Genomic DNA, 6,000 nt, shown 5'->3' on the forward strand with positions numbered 1-6,000 from the left:
TAAAAATGTTATTGTTGATTTCTAATTTAATTCTTTTGTGCTCAGAAAACATCCTCTGAATGATATTAGTCTTTCTAAGTTCACGTAAACTTGTTTTCCAACAGTTGACCTATAGAGAATGTATACCATGCAAGTAGGAGGCATCTGTTTTTTTTTTTTCAAGGACACACATGTATGTACAGATGAGAGAGAGAGAGAGAGAATGTACCCCTCATAATGCAATCCCTTTTCCTCCAATTCTCAATCCTGTCAGGATCCTGGGCATGCAAATGTGTATACCCCACATGTAAACTGCCAGGGTGGGGACTTGAACCCTGGTTGACCATGTAGGATCCAGCTCTCTCTGTACAGTATTTAATTAACCATTTTGCTACAAGGTTGGCCCTGCTTTTAATGGCCATAGCTTTCTGTGAAAATCAGTTAGTCAAGATGACTGATGGTTTGCTTCTGCTACGTAATTACTGACTTTTTTTGAGGTCTATTCTTCTAACAACTAGTGAGAGAGATGTTAAAAACCTACTATGATTGTAGAATTGTATACTTCTCCCTTTAAATCTGTCAACTTTGCTTCATGTATATTCTTTCAAATTTTACCAGAGGGTGTGTGTTCATTGGAGAGAGTGACAGAGAGAGGGAAAATGAGAAAACAACTCCCACAGGGGATGGTCATGCTGTAATCCCTTCTCCATCTCTCCCCTCTTTCAGGATTTTGGCACACACACACGTGTTTGGCATGTTTTTCAAGACACTAGGTCCAAGACTCAAACTATGCAGTCAGGTGGGATCCAGCTTCCTTAACTTCCATGCTACCAGCTGGCCCTGCTTCATTTATTTTCAAGGCATATTTATAACTGCTATGTCTTCTCCTCATCATCTTTGGTAATATTTCTTGTATTGCAATCTACTTTTTTTTAAGAATTATTTTTTAAATTTAACTTTATTTAATTATTTTAACTTGGCCAGAGAGAGACAGAGTGAAGAGAGAAAGTGAGAAAGCAAGCCGCCAGGTCAGGGACTAGAACTGCAGTCAGCCATAGGGGAGTCCAGTACCCTTAACCACCACACCACCTGCCAGCCCTGCAATCCATTTTACCTTTAGAATATTGCTATTACAGTCTTTTTAAAAGCAATTATTTATTTATTTAATTCCATTTGTTATTATTATTATTTTAATTTGACCAGAGAGAGACAGAGAGAGAGAAAGAGAGGAAGCAATCCGCCAGGTCTAGGACTCTATCCACGGTCAGCCATGTGGGAATCCAGCACCTTTAACCACCATGCCACCTGCCAGCTCCACTACAGTCTTCTTATGATCATCAATATATTTTTTCCCTGCCAACTATTTTCAAAATACCTGTTTTGTGTGCTATGTTTAAAGTATATCTTTTGTAGACCGCATGAAGTAACTCATGCTAATTTATTCATTCTGACAATCTCCTTTCAATTGAAGGGTTTAATCTATTAACATCTAATGTAATTATCACTATGAATGGATTTAGATCTATGATTTAAAATGTTTCTAAGGAAACATTTTATTTAACTTTACTTATTTATTTAAATTTGACCAAAGAGGGACAGAGCGAGAGAGTGAGAGAAAGAGAGAGATTGGGAAAATGAGAAAGCAAGCTGCCAGGTCCAGGATTCAAACTGCGGTAGGCCATGTGGGAGTCCAGCACCCTTAACCACAATGCCACCTGCTGGCCCCCACCATTTAAATTTTTTTTCTTTTTTTGAAGAGATTTTTGCTATAGGGCGCATGCGCTCATCAGAAAGACAGAGAAAGAGATAGAGATAGAAAGCAAGAAATCATCCCCCAGGGGATGGCCACTCCGCAATCCCCTCTCCTCCATTCTCCTCTTGGAATCTTGGGCACGCACGCACACGCACCCGGCGTGAGTTTAAGCCACCAGGTCTGGGACGCGAACTGCAGTCAACTACATAGGAGTCCAGCAACATAGCCATTACGCTAACAGCTGGTCCTCCATTTAAATTTTAAAAGTTTATTTATTTACTTTTTTCAAGAGAGAGAGCACCCCCAAGAGGGTCTTGGCACCACAATCCACCCCTGGCCTTCAGCAAGTCCTGGATCATAGGCAAGTATGTATTCAGCATACTCAGGGAGGTCTCCAGCCTTGAACTTGGAACGTTCTCCTGTGAGATTGTCTTGCAATATGTCCCATTTTACCACCACACTACCATCTAACCCTAGGTCTACCATTTTATTCATTGCTTTCTGTTTGTCCCTCTGTTGTTGTTGTATGCATGCACATATGCATAAACAGGTGCACATACACACGCACAAACACTTTTGGTCTTAGAGAAGTTTTAGGTTCATAAAAACATTGAACAGAAAGCAAAAAGAGTTCCCACACACTCTTTAAAAGAAACAACCTCAAGCCAGCAGGTGGTGTAGAGGTTAAAGTGGTTGGACCCCATATGGACAACTGCATGGTCCAAGTCCCAGACCCAGTGGCTTGAGAAACACATTGAGAGCATGTGTATGCATGCCCTTAATCCCAAAAGGAGAATGGAGTAGAAGGGACTGTGATGTGGCCATCCCCCTCTGGCAACTGCGTGCGCACTACAGCAAAACTAAACAAACAAACAAGCTTTAGGCCTAGCCATGGTGGTGCAATGGGTAGAGCACCACTGCATGACCAATGCTGGGTCCAAAATGGAAGGCCCTGGATTCAGTTCCTGGGTAGACCTGAACATGCTGGGTGTACCCATGCTCCTGGCTGACTGGCAGGCTTGAAGGAATCATATGTTACAAGATCCTGTTAGGGGAGTTCCCTATCCCTGTCTCTCTATCTCTCATTAAATTAATTAATTATTTTAAATTAAAAGAAATTTTTAAAAAGTTATTCTTTTGACTTTATTTATGTATCTTAATTTGACCAGAGAGGGACAAAGTAAGATAGAGAGAGAGAGAAAATGAGAAAGCAAGCTGTCAGTTTCGGGACTTGAACTGTGGTCAGCCATTTGGGAGTCCAGTGCCCTTAACCACCACACTACCTGCCAGCCCCTGAAATTAATTAATTTTAAAAAAAGAAATGAGCTTTAACCATGAAGTCACAGAGAGACTGAAAGTATGATTAAAAACAAAAGGCACAGGGACAGCAAGTGGCATGGTGGTTAAGGCCCTGGACACCCACATAGCTGGCCGTAGTTCAAGTCCTGGACCTGGCAGCTTGCTTTCTCACTTCCCCTCTCTCTCGCTCTCTCTGATCAGATTTTTAAAAAATGGGACTAGCAGATGGTATAATGGTTAAGTCAGTTTACTCTCACAGAATCGACTATGGTTCAAGTCCCAGACCCAGAGACTTAAAACTCATGCCAGGTACATGCGCAAGAATGCCCAAAATCCAGAGAAGAGAATGGAGGATAAGGGACTGTGGCATGGCCATCCCCTCTGGGTGATGACTTCTCACTTGCTGTCTCTCTGCCTTTCTCTGCCTGGCAAGCACATGTGCCCTATAACAAAAATCTCTCAAAAAATAATAATAAAATATTTATTATTTAAATATTTCTTTAAAAAAAGCATAAGATGAAAAAAATCCATAAAAACACAAAGTATAGGGAAGTTTGTGCAAATGTACTGATATCAGACAAAGTGGACTTCAACAAGACTAATGCCATAGATAAAAGAAGAGACCTATAGGGGCCAACAGGTGGTGTGGTGATTAAGGTGCTGGATTTCCACATGGCTGACCATGATTTGGGTTCCTGGCCCTGGCAACTTGAAAGTCACATCAGGTATGTGTGCACGTGTGCCCAAAATCCTGAGATGAGAATGGAGGAGAGGGTACTACAGCATGGCCATCCTCACTGGAGGGTGATTTCTCACTTTCCCTCTCTCTGTTTTTCTCTGTCTCTTTCTGGCAAGCATAGGTGTCCTATGGCAAAAACCTGAAAAAAAAAGAAAAAAGAAAAAAGAATTTTGACAATGATAAAAGGGTCAATTCATTATAAAAATAAATTAATCTTTTTTTTTGGAGAGGTTTTTGTTATAGAGTGCTATGTGCTTGCCAGAAAGACAGAGATGGAGAGACAGAAAACAAGAAATCACCCCCCCAGGGGGGATGGCCACACCATAATCCCTTCTCCTCCATTCTCCTCCCAGGATCCTGGGCACGCATGCTCATGCGCCCAGCATAAGTTTAAGTCATCAGGTCTGGGATTTGAACCATGGTCAAGGAAATCAATATTTCACAGCTGAAGAACGGTATCCATCTCAGGATATATATTTATAATATATTTAAAATACCCAATTAATGACCACAGTAAGCTATATAGCATCAGTTAGGTGCTACCTTATAGTATATTCGTTCTACTCAGAGTTTCACACCTAAGGTCAGACATGTATTCACTGATACGTACATACCAGCTAAACTTGAAATTGAAAGTAGTTAGATTACCTAAGAAATTTTGTGAATCAATAAAATGTGGGGGGAGAGGCCAGCAGGTGGTGTGGTGATTAAGGGTGCTGGGCTCCCACGTGGCCGACCATGGTTCAAGTCCCAGACCTGACAGCTTGCTTTCTCACTTTCCCTCTCTCTCACTCTGACCCTTGTCCAATTAAAAATAAATAAATATAAAATAAAGTTCAATAAAATCATTTTAAAATTTTTTAAATGTGGGGGGAGAGGTCAGCGGGTGGCATGGTGGTTAAGGCACTGGACACTCCCACATGGGCGACCATGGTTCAAGACCTGGACCTGGTGGCTTGCTTTCTCACTTTCCCTCTCTCTCTGTCTCTCTCTCTCTCTGGGTCTCTCTGGCCAAACTAAAATAAAGGAATGAATAAATACATTTTTTTAAAAAAATGTGTGTGGGGAGGAACCAGCAATTAGCATAATGGCTATGCCGCTGGACTCCCACGTAGTTAATCGTGGTTCGCGTCCTGGACCCGGTGGCTTAAAACTCACACCGGGCGCATGTGCGTGTGTGCCCAAGATCCCGAGAGGAGAATGGAGGAGAAAGGATTGCGGCATGACCATCCCCCCGGGGGGTGATTTCTTGCTTTCTGTCTCTCTGTCTCTCTCTGTCTGTCTGGCGAGTGTACACGCCCTATAGCGAAAAAAATCTCTCAAAAAAAAATGTGGGGGGAAAAGGAATGGAACACAACTGTAGACACCTAAGATAGTGTGGGAGAAGGGTGGGACATGGCAGAGAGTGAGAAATAGAGGTTTATATATACACACACACACACACACACACACACACACATTATATATATGAAACTAGAAATAGAAAATTAATAACACGTATGATTAAGCCACTATGCAGTATATTTTGGATGGGAAATCACATTTTGTACGCTGTGACAATGCTCAGGGAATTAATGTAAATTAATTAATAAATTTAAAATGTTTCAGAAGAAAATTAGAGTGCACTTGTAACTAGATTCTAGCTTTGTCCATAGTTTCAGTTTAAGGTATTTTGTGAATCAATAAAATGTGGAAAAATTGTAAAAAAAAAAAATCCCACAAAGAAAATGGAAGAAAAGGGATTGCAGCATGGCCACCCTTCTAGGGGTACTTTTTCATTTTCCTTCTCTGTCTCTCTCCAGCAAGTACGTGTGCCCTACTGCAAAAAAAAGGAAAAGAAAAAAGTATATTTTCTGACTATTAATAGAATTACATTAGAATTCAATAACAAAAGATATTAGAATATCTTCAAATATTTGGAAATTAAGCAACAGCTTTCTAAATAACACAGATCAAAGAAATCACAAGAGAGGGCGTCTCTCGAGGACAAAGCTAGCGTGAGGCTGGGGAACACTGAGCCCCAAGTCATGCCCTGCGCTGCTCAGAGTAGCGAACAATACAGTCAGGATGGCTAAAGGTGACCCCAAGAAACCAAAGGGCAAGATGTCTGCTTATGCCGTCTTTGTGCAGACCTGCAGAGAAGAACATAAGAAGAAAAACCCGGAGGTCCCTGTCAATTTTGCAGAATTTTCTAAGTGCTCCGAGAGGTGGAAGACAATGTCAGGGAAAG

At 41.3% G+C, this 6,000-nt stretch overlaps 1 protein-coding gene and 1 pseudogene across 2 annotated transcripts in view; one reads left to right on the plus strand and one right to left on the minus strand.

Moving 5' to 3' along the window:
* The window catches only part of CUNH1orf159 (chromosome unknown C1orf159 homolog), a 40,611-nt gene that overhangs the window by 28,642 nt on the left and 5,969 nt on the right, over positions 1 to 6,000 (minus strand). The window lies entirely within an intron of this gene.
* The window catches only part of LOC106733345 (high mobility group protein B3 pseudogene), a 585-nt pseudogene continuing 422 nt past the window's right edge, over positions 5,838 to 6,000 (plus strand).

The sequence above is a fragment of the Tupaia chinensis genome, unplaced genomic scaffold, assembly GCF_000334495.1.
Source record: "Tupaia chinensis unplaced genomic scaffold, TupChi_1.0 Scaffold143584_1, whole genome shotgun sequence".
Classification (NCBI taxonomy): Eukaryota; Metazoa; Chordata; class Mammalia; order Scandentia; family Tupaiidae; genus Tupaia; species Tupaia belangeri.